Source organism: Myotis brandtii, unplaced genomic scaffold, assembly GCF_000412655.1.
Source record: "Myotis brandtii unplaced genomic scaffold, ASM41265v1 scaffold702, whole genome shotgun sequence".
Lineage (NCBI taxonomy): Eukaryota > Metazoa > Chordata > Mammalia > Chiroptera > Vespertilionidae > Myotis > Myotis brandtii.
The window spans coordinates 3,114,061-3,134,436 of NW_005370755.1; the positions used below are offsets into that span (position 1 = coordinate 3,114,061).

Sequence of the window (20,376 nt, forward strand, 5' to 3'; positions counted from 1 at the left end):
GGGGGTTTATGGGGGAAATGAGGTCACATATGTAATACCTTAATCAATAAAGAAATTAAAGATTGAAAAAAAAAGAAATGGACATAAGATCTTATGCTTCTTTGGCAATGCTCTCCAGCTAGATTTTTTTTCTTAGAGGTCCTGTCCTTTCTGACTTATCTCATTAAAATGACTTCCCACCATCTGTTGCTCTAGAGCAGTGGTTCTCAACCTTGGCTGCACATTAGAATCACCTGGGAATCTTTTTCAAATCCTGATTTCTGGGCCTCATCCTCCGGAAATTCTGTTTCTTAGTTACTAATGTTGTGGCCCCACCCCATAACAAAAAAACAGAATTTCCGGAGGATGAGGCCCAGAAATCAGGATTTGAAAAAGATTCCCAGGTGATTCTAATGTGCAGCCAAGGTTGAGAACCACTGCTTTAGAGCTAGGCCCTGCTTCCCACCTTCTAATTAACTCCTTCAACCTCTTCTCACTTCCCACCCAAACTCCACTTCCTATCTTGGGAAAGAAGACCTGATTTAGGGTAGAGCATTAGACCACTTCAGTTTAGGTCTTAGGGAGAACAATTATCCCACTCGTCCCTCTTTTTTCTTTGGGTTTATCTTATTTGTTTGTTTGTTTGTTTGTTGCCACTAGAGTAAGAAGATCTGAGGGAACTTTTGGCAGTTAGACCTTTGACAAAAGAGACATAGGAATGTTTTCAGCCCTTTGTAGTCCAGCACAATGGAACCAAACCCAAATACTAATCGCCAGTATTCATGGGCTTGGCCTCCTCCTCAGTGCATGTATCCTGCACTGTGGGGAATACAGTAGAGGTGGCAGTGATCACAATAGGTGGCTACTTAGAGATTTGGTGATCTTGAGTATGGCCTAATATCAACTCAGAAATGGCTGACATACACTCTTGGAACAGTTTGGAATGGAGTGAGGGGAAAGTAGAATTAAGGCAAAATGAAGATAGAGAAATCCTGTGTGCTACCACCACCTTAAGGTGTGGACCCAGCAATGTGGCTTCCCCAAATCAATGATATTTCTGAAGCATTTACATTACCCTGAATATTTGGATATTTTGAGCTTTTTATTTTTTTTAACCTCGTTTACATTTAAGCTACCTCCCAAAGCAAATGCCATCCATCCGAAATAATTTGTTTTTAAATCAGTCTTGCCTTTAAAATATTTCTACAGGCAATCGGGTGGTGAATATCAATATAATAGGTAAATATTCAGCTTAAGACCAGAAGAATCAGCATATTTCCCCATCAAATTAAGAGAAAAAAAGCAAATAATCTTTTCTCAGTCATGTTGAATGTGATTCACTGTAGAATTTCCTTCTCATGAGGCAAAGCTTGACATTCAACAATTCATACATTTCAGAGGTAAATGAACATGCTGCAGTTAAAGTGGGGGGCATGATCCATGTTGCCATAGATCATTAATGTGGTCAAGGTCCTGATGCCACATTGATCCTGTACCCTTATGTGGCTACTAAAGATCTACTTGATAGGTGTAGCGCATTAGGCCTGGACTTCCAGCGTTGTCCTTTGATAAATTTATAAGTTTTCAGTGTGTAACATTTTATTTGGGGTGGGTAAAGGTGGTTAGTGAGAAGAGTTAGGTCTCCGAATGCAGGTAAACCTGCATTTGAATCCTAGCTTTCCTAGTCTCTGATTATGTAATCTTGCTCGGGGCCTAGCACATAGCAGATAGTCAACAAATCGTTTTTGTTTCCTCTGAAACAAGTCTGTATTGGTTTCCTACTGTGGCTGTAACAAATTACCACAAGCCTGGTGGCTTAAAAACACGAAAAAAAATGTGTTATCATTCTAGAGGTCAGAAGTTCTGAAATCAAGGTGTTAGTGTTAGCAAGCTTGTTTTTCTCCTGAGTCTCTAGAGGTAAATCTGTTTCCTTGCCAGCTCATAACCCGACGACTACCGCATATTAGACACCAAGTAATAAAAAGAAAAATCTCCTAAGGTTCTCATGGCCAAAGTGTCTTGGCATTTTATTGTAAACACAAATAACCACATTATTCTTCTATTGTGTCTATTTTCAAAGTTTTTGGTTTCAGAACCTTTTTATACTCTTAATAAATATTGAAGACTAGGAACAACTGTAGTTTATGGAGGAGACACCTATTGGTAGTTGTCACATTCAAAATTAAGACTGGGATTAAAAAAATTACATGGGAATATATAAGCACACGCTCCATTAGCTGTCAGAACAATGATATCATCACACTCCACGGAGGCACTGGAAACTTCGCTCTTGAAAGAATGAGAGTCATAAAAGAAAAGAAGCCCTGGCCGGGTAGCTCAGTTAGAGCGTCGTCCCAATATGCCAAGGTCTCGGGTTCGATCCCCAGTCAGAGCACACACAAGAATCGACCAGTGAATGCACAACTAAGTGGAACAACAAATCAATGTTTCTCTCTCTCTCTCAAAGTAATTAATTAATTAACTAATTAATTAATAAGTCAGTTAAATAAGCAAATAATAGCTTAGTATTATTATGAAAAGAATTTTGCCCTTATAAGCCCCTTAAAAGAGTCTTAGGGGGTCCCTGCTGTTCTAGAAGATATCACTTGATGAATGCCAATATCAAAGTTCTGACAGAGCAAAATATAGATTTCAGGAGCCATAAGCATATATAGTCAAAAGTTTTTCCCTGTCACAGATGAAGAAGTGCAGCATATTATATTAAAAAGCAGTGAACCAAAATAGCTAACTGTAGACATTTCCAGATTGAGTTCAAAACACTAAAGTAAATAAATACTCAAAAAATGAATACAAATTCTCTCGCATCATTGATGTTTCTATCTCTCTCTCCTCTCCCTTCCTCTCTGAAATCAATAAAACTATATTTTTAAAAAATGAATACAACTTTTACATAATCATAGCTTTCTGTCATCTGGGGCATCTTCAGGCCACTGAATGATGGGAGAGAAGCAGCAACAGCTGCAGAAATGCCGGCTCCCCACCTTTTGAACAATTGCCATGCTTACTATGCCAAGAATAGTATGGCAGCTAATGTTGCCTTCTTCTGGTTGAAAAGACCAAACAAGTGCCCCTCCCCCTCCCCCATCCCCTGCAGGCTGTGGGCTGCTCCATTCCCTGGAGTGTTAGAATCAACCAGTGGGGAAGCAAGAAGCAGCTTTGAAATGTTGAATAAATTTTAAATCATGAGGTGACTTTAAGAATCACTGTGTTGACCTGGGAGAAAATGAATTATATATTTAGTTGGCTGCACAGCCATAGCAAGTACTGGGTGTCAGCAATTACATTGGGTTCTAACAAGTTTTTTAAACTTCGTTGTTGTGACCATGATTGTCATACCCGTGGTTGGCAAACTGCGGCTCGCGAGCCACATGCGGCTCTTTGGCCCCTTGACTGTGGCTCTTCCACAAAATACCACGTGCGGACGCATGTAGAGTGCGATTGAAATTTCGTAGCCCATGCGCAGAAGTCGGTTTTCGGCCTGGGCGAGTCTATTTTGAAGAAGTACTGTTGATATTTGGCTCTGTTGACTAATGAGTTTGCCGACCACTGTCAAGAACTATTAACTGTTTCATCCATATACGTATAAAACACTCGGGAATATTTTCCCCTGGTTGAGCGGGGTATGCTGTTCCTGGGATCCCCTGACATCGGTTAAAGTGATCACATGAAACTACAGCCAGCTGAACCTTGGGAACACATGCCTTGGTGTTTCTAAATACAGGAATAACATCAGGACACTGTGGGTGACAGATCTCGGTGCCACACTGATAAAATTATGGTCAGCAGCCCTTCTCAAGGGGAGCTGGAGGTGAGGATAAAGAAGTCAGCCTCTTTCCACTCCCTAATCAGATTCCCAGCCCAAGCCAAACACCAGTGTGGGGCTTGGAGATGAGCGGAGGAACCCACAGTAGTGATAAAGAGTGGTCTGTACGCCCTGCAGTCCTGGGAATTGTTCATTATTGGTTCATGGCAAGATAAGTACAGAAATTGAGAGTAAGGATTTAAAACTTTTAGAAAATTAGACAATTGTATGTTGGTTAAAACTATTAAAAATCAGTGGCTTTATTTTGTGCCTTTATTTTCCCTTTTCCATTATTCTAGTACTTCAATTTTATTGAATGTTATGAAAGTATTGGTCTGGCCCTGGCTAGTTTGGCTCAGTGGATAGAGCGTCAGCCTGTGGACTGAAGGTTCCTGGGTTTGATTCCAGTCAAGGGTACATGCCCGGATTGTGGGCTCAATCCCCATTGTGGGGGGTGTGCAGAAGGCAGCAAATCAATGAATCTCTCTCATCCTTGATGTTCCTATCTCTCTCTCCCTTTCTCTTCCTCTCTGAAATCAATAAAAAATATATTTTTTTAAAAAAGTATTGGTCTGCAATAAATCAGTGGTAGAATGGGGTAGGGGTCTGGTCTATCATCAAAGACAATTTGCAAAATGTTGATCTAGAAGTTAAGGTCTGTTGATTGAAATATAATTAATTTTTTATGCAAAAGTACTGACTCCAGATAGATATGGTCATTTTAAATTTTTTCTCCAATTTGATTAATCTCAGTAAAGCACTTAAGTTCAAATTTAATGTCATGATTTAGATTTGACAACTTCGGGGATATATAGTAAACTAATTAGAAGTCATTGTGCTCATTGGATACATCTATTTAATATCATTTCTTCTGCCTGGCTCAATGGTTTCTAGGCTTCCATGAAGCAACACTATTTAATTAAATACCAACAACATACCTGTTTCATGTGATGCTACATTCCATAAGCAATAATAAAAATGCTATTAAAAGTCAAGAGAAATGACTCATCTAGATGAATGAAACAATTTAATTGAGAATATGGGTCAGAAGACTTAATTTTTTAAAAAGCACTTTTTTTCCTTTGGGTTTGTGCTATCTTTATGGTTCTATGCAAGTTTTTAACATCTAATACACATCTCAGAGTGCTATTATTGAAGCTCACAGTTGAAAATGCTTGTTTACAAGTGTTTATCTTGCCAAACAGATAAACATTGAGGTGCTCTGTAATGGGCTTTTGTTTTGAGTTTATCCATTGATTTGTAAAATTCAGAGGGAGCAGATCCCCTGTGTAGGTTTTTAAATTTGCAAGCACCAGAGTTCAATCAATTCCAATTGTTGGAGTGGGACCAACAGCCTTAGATGAAAGAAAACATTACTTGATAACTCCTTTTATCTTTTTTAAGCTGAGAAAAGCAGCCATCTCATTCAAATGCCAACTTCCCAACGAGAAGCACACACTTTCTGCTTTATCTCCAACATGAGGCAGAAAGAAGATGAGAATAGAGCAAGCAGGAGAATATTACATTGTGTCTGAACATCTGATAGCCATACACATCAGAAACAGATCTCAAATTGAAGGCTTTGCACCTTTTAATGGACTTATTCCTTTAATCATAGAAAACAAGTCTTTACATTGCTTCTCCCATATTGAGAGTATTAAATATTTTATTACCCTTTTCCTGATTATAAAAGAAATACATGTTCACTATAGGAATGTGTAATAAGAAAGCAAAAATCATCCATAGGCTTACCACATATAGAGATAAACGTTATTAATACTTATTTGTACTTCTTTCCTTTTTTTTCCCTATGGACATTCATACATTTTTTCCTATATAGCTGAGATCATTATATGTATACTAGAGGTCCGGTACACGAAATTATTCGTGCATGGGTAGGGTCCCTAGGCCTGGCCGGTGATCAGGGCCAATCTGCGGGGTGACCAGTGGGGCGATTGGAGGGCCCCACTGACACCTGCCTTGGCTGGCCTGGCGCAGCCTGCTCGCCGGCCCAGTCCCCCGCTGCTGCTGCCGCTGGTAGGAGCCTGTGGGCTGGGGGCAGCTCCTGCATTGAGCGTCTGCCACCTGGTGGTCAGTGCACGTCATAGTGACTGGTCATTCTGCCAGTCAGCCAATTTGTATATTAGGGTTTTATTATATAGGATCCTATCATCTATTTAATATCATACATCTATTTAATATCATTACTTCTGCCTGGCATATCATATCAGTGTGTATCTTATTCTTTCGTTTACTATTGAAACATATTTTCCAAAGTCAATACAAATTATTTGGGTACATAATTTCCAGTGGTTGCATAATATTATATTGTACTGAATTTATAATGCATATGAGCATTCTTCTGTTTTTGAACATTTTAGTTTTCACAGAGGTTAAGAAGATGGTTTCAAGCTTGCTGCAATTCCTGGCTGGCTCTGCCACTTATTAGCTACATGACCTTAATTAAGTTACTTAATCTCTCTCAACAGCAATTTTCTCATCTATACAAATTAGGACAATAATACAAGCTACTTTATAGGGTTGCAATAGTAAACAAGATGATGCATATAAAAGAGCTAACCATAATGCCTCAGGAATTATTAATTATTTTAATACTAGAGGCCCGGTGCACAAAATTTGTGCACAGGGGGTTCCCCTCAGCTCAGTCTGCACCCTCTCCAATCCAGGACCCCTCAGGGGATGTCCGACTGCTGGTTTAGGCATGATCCTGGAGATTGGGCCTAAACCGGCTGTTGGACATCCCTCTCACAATCCTGGACCGCTGGCCCCAACTGCCCCCGCTGCCTGCCTGGTCGCCCCACGCAGCCTGCTGCTCAGTCGTTTGGTCACCCCTCACTAAACCCCCGGCCAGCCTGGTCTCCCCTTGCAGCCTGCTGCTCAGTCGTTTGGTCACACCTCACTAACCCCCCTGCCGGCCTGGTCGCCCCACACAGCCTGCTTGTTCAGTCATTTGGTTGTCCCTCACTAACCCCCCTGCCAGCCTGGTCGTAGGCAGCCATCTTGTGAGGGCCTGAGGGTTAATTTGCATATTACCTCTTTATTATATAGGATTGTGATGAACATTTTAGGTCATACAGCTTTGATCTAACATGTTTTAGTTAATTTAGACATATGCCAAGTACACTAAGCATAGATTATGAGTATATTTTAAAGAGTATTTTTCAGTTTTGAATACAACCAAGAGAAACAAGTGAACAGTGACTACACTTTATCATAACATGTTAGATAACTGTAAACAACCTGGTAAGACAATGTGGTTAAGTTAATGGATTTAAATGCTGCAAGAATGAAAATGCCTACTTCACTTGTAATTATTCTCATGTTCCTCAGGTGAATAATAGAAAGATGACTAAGAGTTAAAAATGGAAAAGTAACTATTTAGTTCACTCAGTAAAAGAATTTTATGTCCATTAAAAAGGGGATTATGGATTTAAAAGGATTACAAAATACTCCTTTAAGAAATTGTTCAGTATTATAAGCCTCATGGCTGAAAGTATGATGCAATATTCTTTTTATTATTTCTCTTACTTTTAAATTTTACAAGTAAACCAAATGCTGTACTTGTCATTTAAGGCTTTATATTTGCTGTACCATAAATAATCATTTTTTTAAATTTACTGTTATTTGTGACCAATTATCTCAGCCTGTTAGTTACTATGCTAAGGAGACCAAGGCCTCAGATTTGATCCCCAAATGATGAAACTGGTCTTACAAACTCATGGGGTGTCATTCATCACAAGAGAGCTCTAATGGTTATTAAGAATCTGGGTGAAGCAGCACAAATCCATCAGCCTCAAAATAACTCCAGTTATAGCCCCCAAATTTCATAGGTTGATAGCATTCTTTATCATGTCTTAGGGGCTATAGAAACATGTCAAACCCGGAGCTAACAATAGCCAAAGACTTTTTTTGTAGCTAATGAAAGATAAAAAGAAGGTTGATCATAAATTTCACAGAATGCTTTAGTTTTAAAAAACCATTCACCAAAATATGAATAACTAGAGTTTCTCTTGTACAGAAAAATTATTTTTGCTCTATCAATAGTTATAAATTGGAGTCTATCTGATGCTGAGCAACCCTTGGCTTATATTTAATTCACTCTGACTTATTTGGCTTATCCAGGGACTGTCAATTCCCTGTCATTAAAACAGTTCTAAGAGTGTTAAAGCCCTTCTTTGCCATAGGCTTTCAATGTCTTTAAAAGATCAGACTCCCTTTTTTAATTTTTTGAGGTAACTCCATACTGCTTTGCAGACCTAGTGTTTCCACTTCTCGGAATTTATCCCAAGAAACCCAAAATACTAATGTGAAAGAGTAGCCCGGCCAGCATGGCTCAGTGGTTGAGCTTTGACCCATGATTCCCGGTTAGGGGACATGTTCAGATTGAGGGCTCAATCCCCAGTGGGGGTCATGCAGGGGGTAGCCAATCAATGATTCTCTCTCATCATTGATGTTTCTATCTCTCTCTCCCTCTCCCTTCCTCTCTGAAATAAATTCTTAAAAAAGAAAGAAAGAATACATGTACCCTTATGTTCATTGCAGTGTTATTTACAATAGTCAAGATTTAGAAGCAGCCCAAATGTCCATCAGAAAATGAGTGGATAAAAATCAGCAGTACATTTACACAACAGAATACTATTCTGCCATAAAAAGGAAGAAAATTTTACCCTTTGCAACATCATGGATGGACCTGGGAATGTTCACTTATCATTACACTAAGTGAAATAAGCCAGTCAGAGAAAGTTAAGTACCATATGATTTCACCCATATGTGGAATCAAGCAAACTGAACTACCAAGCAAAACAGAGACAGACTCATAGATAGCAGGCAGACAGCTCTGGTGGGGGAAAGGGTATATGGTGGGTGGGATGGAGGAATCGGGCAAAAAGGAAAAAATAAAAAAGAGGGAACTCATGGACAACAGTGTGGTGATTGAAGGGGGGAGGGGTTGTTGGAGGTGAAAGAGAGCATAGAGGGAATAAGTGGTGATAGAAAAAAAAATTTGAACACACAAAAACATATCCCCTCTCAGTATTTAAGAAGTCAGACTTCCTGTTTTATCTGATAAAGGCAGAGAAAGGAGAGAGAATTATTTGTTGAATGTCATCAAATATTCTTACCCCCTTACCTCCTATCAAGTATTTTTATTGATTGATTTCCTGTACAAAATTCAACAGGATTCTGTATCAAAAGCAGCAGGTTCTCTAAAGTCTATTTGGTACTTAGTTTTTGCCAAAATCTATTCTCTCTTAAAGAGATTTTTTTCTTTAAAGCAACATTTTGCATGCATTCAAATGAGAAAGACTTCTCTCAGAGGCTTCAAGGCTACTTACTCCATTATTTCATTACGGGAGATAAAATAAGCTAATAAAATCATCTCATTATAAATAAAATTTACAGTACATTAGATGGTAATAAGGCTATATATAGAGGAAATTGTGCAAAAAAGGGACAGAAAGTATGAGAGGATGTGAAGGGGATTTGTAAACATCTGAGTAGCTAACTCCTTCTTCTCCCTCAAGTCTTTCCTTACATATCATCCTCTTAGCCCTTGTCGGTTTTGCTCAGTGGATAGAGCATTGGCCTGTGGACCAAAGGGTACCAGGTTTGGTTCAGTCAAGGACACATACCTTGGCTGTAGGCTCCTCCCGGGCCTGGGCCGGGCCCTGGTTGGGGCTTGTGCAGGAAGCAACCAATCAATGTGTTTCTTTCACGTGGATGTCTGTCTGTCTGTCTGTCTCTCTCTCCCTTCCCTCCCCCCCTCCCTCTTTCTCCCCATCCTTTCTACTCTCTCTGAAAATCAATGGAAAAGTTTTTGACCCTCTATCATGTGTTCTACTTTTTTCATAAGATTTAGGGTCAAATTTATGTCTTTATTATATGTATCCCTTATTATCTGCCTCCCCTTACTTCATGAGGGCAGGAATTTTTGCCTGTTTAATTCACTATTACACCCCAAGATTCTAGAGTAGTGTGTGGCACAGAGTGAGTGCTCAGTAAACATTTACTGAGAATGAAAAGTGAGTCAGGGATGGCCTCTATGAAAAGTTGACAATGAGGAAAGATGAGGTTGGTAAGGGAGGAAGGCTTGCAGGTGGATGCATGCCCGGGATGTTGAAGAAGCATCCAAGAGCCCACCAGGGTTGCAATGAAACAAACAAGAGGGGGAACAGTGGAAGAGGACAGGGGAGAAGTGGCAGATGGCATAGGGTCTGTAGGTCATTACAGATACTTTGACTTTTACTCAGAGTAAGAGAAAATGCCACTGGAAGTTTTAGAGCAGAGTTGAATCATGATCGTATATGTTTTATTTTATTTTTTTATATTTTATTGATTTTTTTACAGGGAGGAAGGGAGAGGGATAGAGTCAGAAACATCAATGAGAAAGAAACATCCATCAGCTGCCTCCTGCACACCCCCTACTGAAGATGTGCCCGCAACCAAGGTACATGCCCTTGACTGGAATCGAACCTGGGACCCTTCAGTCTGCAGGCCGATGCTCTACCCACTGAGCAAAACCGGTCAGGGCAATTGTATATATTTTAAAGGACTTTTCTGTCTGGCCACTCTGTTGAGAATAGACTGCAGGGACAAGAGCACAAATGGAAAAAAAAAAAAAAGTCAGAAGGCTGTTGTAATAACCCAGGAGGCAGGTGACAATAACTTGGCCAGATTGGTGGTCATAAAAAGTGGTTAGATTCTTTTTAAAAATATATATATATATATTATTGATTTCAGAGAGGAAGGGAGAGGGAGAAAGAGATATAGAAACATCAATGATGAGAGAGAATCATTGATTGGCTGCTTCCTACATGCCCCCTACTGGGGATTGAGCCCACAACACTAGGGATGTACCCGCAACCAAGGTACATGCCCTTGACCGGAATCGAATCTGGGACCTTTCAGTTCGCAGGCCGACGCTCTATCCACTGAGCCAAACCGGTTAGGGCTGGTTAGATTCTTTGAGGGGAGCAGAGGGGGGATGTTGAGTCCCACTATGATTTTAATGGTCAAAACAGTTCAAATTTTTTACCTTCATTTATTTCCCAAATTCCCAGCAGTTTAGGCTGCAGACTTAACTTGAGGCTTTGTGAATCACCTAACAGCCACACTCTCAATATAACTACCCCAGAACCTTTCTGATAAAAGAGTTCAATATATATATACATTATAATATATAGATATTATATATTACACACACACATATATTTTTTTTAGGTAAAGTTTGTTTGTCTCGGACAGCTGCATATATTGGAGCAGATCTCAAATCCGAGAGTGACTTACCCACAGCCCTCGGGAACCATGACAGGAAGAGTGAACGCCTGTAGGTCTAGTTATCCACTCAGCCATTAGTAGTCAGCTTCAAATCCCATTCCTTGTCATCAAAAGCTGTTAAAAAAATGATTTTTCAAAGACAATTTAGGTGACATACAAACTTTAACACGTCCTGAAGCAGGCAGTCTCCTTTTGGGGAACTGCACATGGGGCAGGAGGCAGGGAGCCTCTATAGGCTAGAGCCATGGTCGGTAAACTGCGGCTCACGAGCCACATACGGCACTTTGGCCCCTTGAGTGTGGCTCTTCCTAAGCCTTAGGAGTACCCTAATTAAGTTAATAACAATGTACCTACCTATATAGTTTAAGTTTTAAAAATTTGGCTCTCAAAAGAAATTTCAATCGTTGTACTGTTGATATTTGGCTCTGTTGACTAATGAGTTTGCCTACCACTGGGCTAGAGAATAAAGAACAAGGAAAAGACAAATAGGAACTATGCGATTGGCCAAGGCCTCAGAGTCAACCTTGTTTGAGGCAGAGAAAGAACGAGAAGGCCCCGGTTAACATGGTCCATAGGTTCTTGAAAACAACAATGTAAGGAAACCAATTATACCAATTGATCTAAATTGATGTAAACAAGAGTTAAGGTCCCACAACACATTTCTGGTCACAAAAACATCAGCCAACTTCTAAATAAAGGCTCTAAACACTTATAATATTAAACATTGAAGTAAATGTGAGTTATGCGTATATTTAAGAAAGATTAATTAAAACAAGTCGGATAAATCTCTTCCAGTACACTTATTTCAGTTCAGAGTTTTCGGGACACCCCACCCCCCTCACAAGATGTCCTCTACACACACACTTCTCTCTCTCTCTCTCTCTCTCTCTCTCTCTCTCTCTCTCTCTCAGACAGGGACTATGCAGACAGCCATTCATCTCACAGGCACTTCTTTGGGACATGGAGGAATCCCAAGGCCCCAGAGAAAACCGACACCGATGTGAGGAGAACGTGCAAACTCCACAGATAGTGACCCGCCAGAAAGCAATTTGTTTTTCTCATCAATGTTATGAAAAATTGTTACAGACAGACAGACATGAGCAGAGCAAGGATGATGGACCAGGTACAGAAACTCACCAAGGCAGAAAGTCCCGATGCCTAGCAAGGGGCAACCTGGGAAAACAAGAACCTCGCCTCCAAGGACCAGCTGCATTGACTAATGACCTGACCAACACCAACCAATCAGTGGAGACCAGACCCTGAAAGAGCACACCTGGAAAGCTGCCGAGTATCCTATTGAGACCCCCGCCCTGAGACCTCCCCTAAGATTTCCACCTGCCAGAGAGAGAAATATTCACAGGATGAAGGACCCAGTGCAGACTCTCTGCCAGGAACGCACGCCAGGCCGTTCCCTTCCCCCTTCTTCCCTCTAAGAGACACCATAAGACTTACAACCAGGATAGCAATGGGCAGTGGCAGCTCATCAGGGGCCTGGACTGGTCTCCAAGGCAACCTGTTCTCTGACTTCCCAGTGAGCTAGGGCAGCCCAGCCTGGGCTCGCCTGTGGCTTCTTCTATGCCAGTGATGGCGAACCTTTTGAGCTCAGCGTGTCAGCATTTTGAAAAACCCTAACTTAACTCTGGTGCCGTGTCACATATAGAAATTTTTTGATATTTGCAACCATAGTAAAACAAAGACTTATATTTTTGATATTTATTTTATATATTTAAATGCCATTTAACAAAGAAAAATCAACCAAAAAAATGAGTTCGTGTGTCACCTCTGACACACGTGTCATAGGTTCGCCATCACTGTTCTATGCCCTTCCTTGTTTCACTGGCCTAAGTATATCTTTTTTGTGGTCAATAAATTCATACTTACTTTGCTACACTTTGTCTATTGATTGAAATCTTTCCTTCAAGAAGATAAGAACCGAGGTTTCATCAACTCCCTGATAACAAAATGACAAGTGGGGGGATCGGCTGACTGGCTATATTGTGTTTCTGGTCAAGCAGGGCCTTTATGGGGACAGGGGACACGAACATTATCTGAGTTTCAATGTTCTGACATGGCACTCTGGGCAGGGCAGCTCCATCTTGAGCCTAGGAAGGTACTGCCACATAGAATAGCACCTTATACCCAGAAATAGCAGCTTAAAACCATAAACACGTATTACCTCACAGTTTCCAGCAGCAGGGTACCTGGGTGCCGGCTCAGGGCCTCTGGGAAGATATAGTCAGACTGTCTGTCAGCTGAGGCTGTGGACCTCTGAAGGCAGGACTGCGGCTGGAGAAGGAGACACCACTTCAGTGCCTGGCCACTCAGCCTCGCCATAGGGCTTCTCCCAACATGACTGCTGGCTTCCTGATCTAGTGACCAAGAGGCGGGAAAAGCAAGGGTCCAAGGTGGAAGCTGTCCCGTCACCTCTGCAGTGTGTTTAGGTCACAGAGACCAGCCCTGCTACAGTGTGAGATGGGGCCATACAAAGGTAGGAAGATTGGAAGGTAGGCATCATTGGGGACTATTTTGGAGGCTGAGTACCATAAACCTTTTCATCAATTTCCATGATTTTCTGCACAGTAACTTCCTGTGTACCACCAAGAGGATTGATAATGAACTATTTGTTAAACAGTATTTCACTCTTAGTTCCTTACATAAGAAAGCTGGGAGGAAGGATTTTCTGCCAAGTTACTGACACGTTTTGCATTTAATGTTGGCACTATCTTGATTTTACCAGGTGTCATTGAAAAGTTTTGGGGTTTTTGTTTGTTTGTTTGTTGTTGTTTTTTTGTCTGAAAACTATTTGCTTATCTTAATGTTCCCAATGCCAACCCAGTGCACCATACATAGTGGGTATTCTATAAATGCTTGTTGAATGAGTAAATCTTTCAAAAGATCTAATCGAGTTCCTTCATTTTGATATTAGCCCATGGTTTCTCAGCCCTACAAAAGCCCTAGTCCAAAGCGATCGTATTTCCTACGTGTGGCAACTTGGCAAGTGGAAATACATTAAGACAAGAAAGAGGTGGTCCTTCTTAAGGATGCAGCATAAGGGTGGAGAGTGTATCACCTCCACAGTGTTATTGAGCGATGTTGCAAATTCCTGCTCCAGCAAAATATCTTCTCTTTTAACACTAATCACCACTATTACCTGATCTGAAATGGGGTATTGTTTTTTGTTGTTGTTTTAAAGGAAAAAATAATGCTTTAGAAAAGGGAAGGAAACCATAGGGTCCTTAACTTTGCTAGTGAATCAGGGATCATCTGGTAAACATCACTTTAAGATTTCAAATGAGAACTGGCCCTAAGGCAATAAGGTATAAGATAAATGCACTTTAGTATGAAATACGAAGAGGGAGAATTAGAAAGACGAGACCAAGAATAAGAAGAGTACAGACCACTGTACTGCTTTCTTTAAAAGATTATCAACACATACATAAATATGAACACAGACCCACATATAAACTTGGATTATTTGTATACAATATTTCCTGAAGTTTATAATACACTTTCTTTTTCATATCATCATTTTATAAAATTGGAATCCAACTTAAAATTAATATGGAGTGTTATCCCTCTCCTACTCAACAATAAAAAACTTGATTCCGGTCAAGGGCATGTATCTTGGTTGCAGGTTGCTCCTCTCCAGCCTGGGTCCTGGTTGGAGCTCGTGCAGGAGGCAACCAATCAATGTGTTTCTCTCATATCAATGGGTGTTTCTCTCTGTCTTTCCCTCTCTCTTCTACTCTCCTAAAAATGAATGGAAAAATATCCTCGGATGAGGAAATAAATAAATAAATAAATAAATAAATAAATAAATAAAACCAATGGTTTACCTTAGAATTGAAAAATTCAGAGATTGCTCCTTTTAGGCTACAATTTATGCTCCCAGAAGAGTGTCTTTTATTCTTAGCTCTCTCAATATGTATTAGACTGAGCACAGACTTTGGAGTGGGGAAACACAATTCCAACTCTACCACGTCCTAGCACTGTGACCTTGAGCTTCTACAGGTCTTCATATTCTGCATCTGAAAAATGGGGGTAAGAATAGAATTTCCCTCATTGCATTATAATGAAAATAAATGAGAAGAGCAACTCATTAAGTGGAAAGCATAACTAGTTGATTATCTACAAACGTAGTTGGTTATCTTTGAGATTCTGTGTTGATGCTGATGACCCAAGGGACAACCTCTGCTGCTCCCTAGTGGTGGCATCTTCTCCTGGGAGCATTGTCTAGAAATAAATCGTCTTTGCTTTCCTCACTCTTTGAGGAGATGCTTTTCCTTTGATATACTTAATGTTTTGTGTGGAACAACTGCAGGAACTCATTGAATAAAGAATATTTATAGAGAATAATCTAAACAGAAAATGGTTTAAGTATTCTTCTGCAATTGCACTTCCTTGAACTTCTCTGCCCTTATTAAGCTTAAATGTGCTGAGTGCCCTCCTTTTATTCTTTCCTGTCCCTTGCCCTTCCCACCTTCACAAGTATGAATTTGGGGAGGGGATGGGGAGAAGCAAGCCTATACATGAGTTTATGCCATGAGCACTTTGTTCACTCACATTTATATTGTTACACATAAATCCTCTGAGCCCTTTCTAGTTTGCATTATCCTTAAAAATGAAAACTAATAATTTTATTTAAAGATAGCTTTATCTAGATTATTTTCACTTTTAGACAAGTTAAAAAAAATTTTCTTGAGAACAAAAATTATGCTTTTTTAAAAATATTATTTCAAGGACCTATCTGTGCCCTGTACTCTCTTTGCTATTATATCCATGTTGAATCAATGGTGCTTCCAAAAAAAAAAACAAATAAAGGAGATGTTCTTAAATGTTCATTGAAAACCCAGCATCAAAAAGCCTAAATAGATTATAGTTTGGGTTTCACAAAACTTAAACTTAAAAATTACATTTATTTATAGTTGACATTTAATGACAAAAAGTGATAATAAATTATACTGATGCTTTTCTGAAATAATTCTGCTGCTTGGAAATCTTTTGTTATGCAGATTCAATAATAAATAGATGCCGTGTACGATCTCTTGGGTCTGACATTTAATCTTAATCTTAAACTAGATTTTTCTGGGGGAAGGAGACATATGACAGATGACAACTGTGCTTCATCTTCTAACTGAACATATGGAGAGTTTTTTCCTACTCTTTAAGAGATACACATGTTTTGCTTCAAGAAAGTTTTGAAGTATTTCATTATGCTCTTATTGTTCCAAGTGATCGAAAATATTTTTCTTTTGCTATTGATTTTTATGTGGAACTCTTCCCAGTGTTAACTGAAGATTTTAGTTTAACCTTGTACGCTGACCTTTTATCTCCAAACACTTAAGGTATTGTTTCAAGTTCTGAAAATACAGTTATATAATATTAAAGCTTTGATTTTTATGTATAAATTCTGAGAAACTACACCTGATTAAATGAGTTCATCTTCATAAAGTGTAGAGAACAGTGTGCAGCATTTAGTGATATATAATTGTTAGCTATATATTTATAATGGTACATGGGCATTGCTACAGCTATATACTTGTAATGAGTATTACACATTGGTAGAAGTCAGTCTAACATATTTTATTTTAAAAGTTATAAAAAGAAATATAATTCCATATGATATGGGAATTTTGGACTGGAACACACGGTGTTCCCCTGGGCAGAATCCCATATGATATGGGAATTTTGGACTGGAACATACGGTGTTCCCCTGGGCAGAATGGCTTCCCTGGAATTCTTTGTCTGTAGGAGTCGAAGAATGAAACCACAATGAAACCATGGAGGGAAGATGGTATAGCAAAGGTGGAAATTTATTGAAGAACAAGTACAAACTCCCACATAGGGAGGGGGAAAGAGTCCCACTGAGTTCCTTTGTCCCCAGTTTATAAAGGCTGAACTATTTGTGCTTCAATATCCCCTCTGATTGGCCACTAATCCCCTTTGATTTGGTCACTATAGCAACTCCTGAGCTCAAAGGTCAAACCTGAGGGGGGGGGGACACTTGTGAGGCCCTCCTTTATTCTATAAATATAGACCTTTGACTACTCCCAGTTCCCTTGTCTTATGGAAATATAACTTCTGCCTCCCCCAGTTCCCCTGTCTTATGGAAATGTAACTTGTTTGCAGCTCGGTAGCCTGTGCTTTTTCTATGGACCCCTTTAATTTTTAAAAATTCCCTAAACCTGACTATTTCACCCCCAAAATTCCTATTTCACATACAAATTATTTCCTTTAAAAATTCAGATAAAAGTTTATGAAAATCCTATTATATGAAAATTTACTTTTCCAGATACTAAGTCAAATACTTTAAAATCTATGTATATACTCAACTGTTTTATTTCTAAACTTAAAATGGACAGCCCTAGCCTGTTTGGCTCGGTGGGTAGAGCGTCGGCCTATGGAACGAAGAGTTCTGGTTTCAATTCTAGCCAAGGGCATGTACCTCGGTTGTAGGCTCCTCCCCGGCCTGACCTGGGCCCTGGTTGTGCAGGAGGCAACCAATCGATGTATTTCTCTCACATTGATATTTCTCTCTGTCTTTCCCTCTCTCTTCCACTCTTTCTAAACATCAATGGAAAAATATTCTCAGGTGAGGATTAAAAAAAAGAAAAATTTTGAAAATTTGAAATTCACATGCAGGACAGATGCTGAGTGTCTAATACTGTTTTTTCTTCTCTTATTACTAAATCTCAGCATTATTTTATTTTTCTTTGCTACCTATTTTTTTTATAAAAATCTTGTCAATATAAGAAACGTCCAAACTTGTAAATAATTTTTATAAGAGTTTACTTGAGCCAAACTGATGAACTATGCAAGGGAGCAAGACCTCAAATGCTTCTGAGAACACAGTGTGGACAAAAGGGGCCATATGTTAACCTGACTAGTTCAGAGAAGGCCTGCATGGCAGTTGTACAAACTCAAAGACCTAAAATAACCACAAAAGATGTTCTGAAAATTAAATATTTAACTACAAACAGGTTATGGTGGGTAGTCATGACCTAGGCCAGTATTTTTCTCTGACAAAGATCAACTTAGATCTTTACTGAGCCCATTTGTCTTTTTGCCTCTAAGATAACATAACAGTGAAATGACTGGGTAACTTATAACTTCCCTTTTTTCCAGATCCTTCAGGGCACAACAAATGGCACCAGGACATTCCCTCATTGTTACTGTTATCAAGTTAATTGCCAACTGTTAATTATGTAAAACTATCCTGTTTTCATCTATATAAAAGAAGCACATGTCTATCATTTCACTTTATACCCTATCCCAGAGGTTTCCCTGCTTTGCTTTCTCCCACCTCCTTAATCTATCACCAATGAATTTCATGTAACCCACCTACGTTCCTCTCCTTTGATTGCAATGTATAAATACAGATGTAACCCGCCATTCTCAATTCCTTGAGGTTCTACTTCCCGGCATGTCAACAGTTTGGCTCAAATAAGCTCACAAAAATTCTTTACAGGTTTCAATGGTTTTTACATTAACAACAGTTCTGTGGCTTCTTTTAGGCACATTACATGAAGGAGGAGGATACCTAAGGGAGATTGGAGAAAGCAAGCAGGGGATTGGATTACAGCAGTGGATTTTCAACCTTTTCCATCTCATAGCACACAGAAACTAATTACTAAAATTCTGCAACACACCAAAAAGTATATTATATTTTGGCCCATCTGACAAAAAAAAAAAAAGGTATAATTTTGATCCACTCACACTGATGGCTACCGTGGTGTTGGCTGTTGTCATTTTTTAATTTGGCAATCTAAGGGGAAAGAGGTCAGTGCGCCTGACTCAATAATCAGGCGCTACATTTTTTAAAAAATCTATCTTATTGATTTTTTACAGAGAGGAAGGGAGAGGGATAGAAAGTTAGAAACATCGGTGAGAGAGAAACATCGATCAGCTAGCTGCCTCCTGCACACCCCCTACATGCCCTTGACTGGAATCAAACCTGGGACCCTTGAGTCCGCAGGTCAATGCTCTATCCACCGAGCCAAACCGGTCAGGGCTCAGGCATTACATTTTAAAAATTCTTGGGGCACACTGATTGAAAATCGATGGAGTACAGGATAGTTAAGATCTTGTGCTCTCTTGAGAGTTAATAACTTAGAGGGGTATTATTTCTGGTATTTCAAAGGTGTGCTAACCTAGATGCACAGAAACAATGGACAGGGCTTGCTTAAGGCAAAGATACACCTTTTATTTGACTGGGGCATGACTACCCACCAAGACCTGCCCAGTTAGGAATTTATGATCAGATCACCCTGTGAGGTTACTTTCCATAGAACTTTTTTCCTTCAAGGTAATGAGAAAATAGACTCCTTTATGCAGTTGTGAGCCCCAGATGAAGAATAAAAGACAGGCAGTAGCATTCTTTTTGTAAATAATTCTAATAAAGAGTAATTTAAAAGGTTTCTGTAGACAATAGTATATACGTATATATGTATATATATGCAAATTGTTATTTTCAAAGATAAATTAATATATTCAGTTTTCCTAATTTTTAACATATATGTTTATTGATTTCAGAGAGGAAGGGAGAGGGGGAGAGGGAAACACCAATGATGAGAAAGAATCATTGATAGGCTGCCTTCTGCATGCCCTCTACTAGGGGTTGAGCCCACAAGCCCAGCATGTGCCCTGACCAGGAATCCAACAGTGATCTCTGGGTTCATAGGTCGATGCTCAACCATTGAGCCACAGCTGGACAGTTTTCCTATTTTTAATGAATTAAAAATAAATCATTATTATTCCTCTCTGGTTTGACTCAAATAATATTTTCTGATTTGCAAGGAGATGCAGATTTCAAGCTCTCTTATAATGTGGAATCAAAAGCTCAAATGAAAGTCCACTTTGTTTTGCCTCTATGGGAACTGTGGAGTCAATCACTTAATCTTTAATCGTTAGGTCTTCCGTTTAGTTTATTTTTTTGACCTCTGGAAACGGGAGGATGGTAGGTGATTGCCGAGATGCTGTCTACCTTTGCCACCGAATGAACTTTCCCAGGGATTGCCCTTACGTTCTGCACCAGTGCTTTGGATGCTTTCAGCGACCTTCCAGCCTCCGGGGACAGGCTGCCAGGGGCAACGGGCGGTGGCTCCTGAGGGCGGGGACAAGCCAGGCCCGCGGGGTGAGGTTGGGACCGGAATCTTTCAAGTGTAAATTCTGGGTCTAGGAAAGTCAGATGGAGCCCCAGCCCACCTTCCCTTCCAGCCCGCAGGCTCCGATTTCAGGCCCTACAATGAGCAGGGCAGGGCGGGGCGGGGCGCGGGGCG

General features: G+C 39.9%; 1 pseudogene; it reads right to left on the reverse strand.

Annotated features, from left to right (window-relative positions):
- LOC102247435 overlaps positions 1–13,432 on the reverse strand; it is a 19,552-nt pseudogene extending 6,120 nt beyond the window's left edge.
- Between the last annotated feature and the right edge of the window lie 6,944 nt (positions 13,433–20,376).